Here is a 1,233-nt window from a genome sequence, read left to right as displayed (position 1 = left end):
GTGGTTGGGGCGCTAGCAGCCCGTAACCCAAGTTCTTCCAACCCCGGGAGTCTTGGGCTCAGGTTTCTGGGAACCCCGGGAGCGAGCCCTCCAGGGTCGCGGGGGCTGATGCCCCGGGCTCTTGGCTCCTTCAGGGAGGAGGCGCTGGGCACCTGGGTATCTGGAGTCCTCTAACCTGCACGCGGAAGCCTGTGCTTCGGAGTCTCTCTAGACCCGGTGCAGTGACTAGGGTCGCCCGAGCTCGCGGCTCTGGAGCCTAAGAGGTCCAGAATGGGCGGCACGGGTCTCAAGCAGCAGCGGTGGCAGCGCCACTTCTGCAGTGGGAGACCCCGTCCCAGCTGTGGGGCTGGGGACGGTCGCCTTGGGCTTCCCCTCCCCCTAGCCGCCTGGGCTCACATCCTGTTCCCGCCCGCGGCGGTGAGGGTGTGGGGGAAGGGGCCGGCTTCCGGCCGGCCAGCCGGGGGTTAAAACACCTTCTCTTTAGGTTCTGAATATTCATAAGAAGGCGAGTCCAAGGCAGGCTACACTCCTTCCACATTCCAAACGCCTCGCGGACTTTCCCTTTTTTCAGCAAGGGCCTTCCAGGTGTGAGAATCAGGAGCTGGTCACACACTTTCTCCTATTGACCAACCAAAAAAATTTCTATTTGCATATACAATGCGAAACATAACTGTCCAGGGAGGTCATGTGGCCGAGAATAACTGAAGGACCCCACGGCGAAAGGGTGCGGCCGGAGCTCCAGTGGCGCAATCGGTTAGCGCGCGGTACTTATAAGACAGTGCAAAGCGGAGCGATGCCGAGGTTGTGAGTTCGATCCTCACCTGGAGCACTTTTGACTTTTTTTTTTTCTTCCTCAGCTTTTATAAATCTTAAACGTTGTCTAAATCTGTATCAATTAGAGGAATGAACATTTCGATTTTCGGGCTGGAAAGACTCCAGGGATTCTGGTGATCATCGGTTAAGGAGTGTTCTGCAGCATGGGGAGGTGCCGTTTTTATTGGCCACTAGAGGGTGGTATCGCCTTTTAGATGCCTGCACATTTCATAGGATCTGCAGATCTCAGTTAAGGCCTGTGTAAGTATCAGGCTGTGGGTCCTCTACTAGTATATGGCCTCTTGCCTCGAGTTTCTGTCTTGGATTTTTTTCCAGTTTCACATAGATATAATTACCATATAACATTGTACTGTATTAGCCCAAGGTCTACAACATAATTATGTGTAAAATGTGAAATGA

At 53.8% G+C, this 1,233-nt stretch overlaps 1 non-coding gene across 1 annotated transcript; it reads left to right on the top strand.

The window, feature by feature from the left end:
- The first annotated feature begins 735 nt into the window (after positions 1–735).
- TRNAI-UAU lies at positions 736–829 on the top strand. Its single transcript has 2 exons — positions 736–773; positions 794–829. It is a non-coding gene; the product is annotated as a tRNA-Ile (tRNA).
- The last annotated feature ends 404 nt before the right edge of the window (positions 830–1,233 follow it).

Source organism: Myotis davidii, unplaced genomic scaffold, assembly GCF_000327345.1.
Source record: "Myotis davidii unplaced genomic scaffold, ASM32734v1 scaffold825, whole genome shotgun sequence".
NCBI lineage: Eukaryota > Metazoa > Chordata > Mammalia > Chiroptera > Vespertilionidae > Myotis > Myotis davidii.
This window is presented reverse-complemented; position numbering and strand designations above follow the sequence as displayed.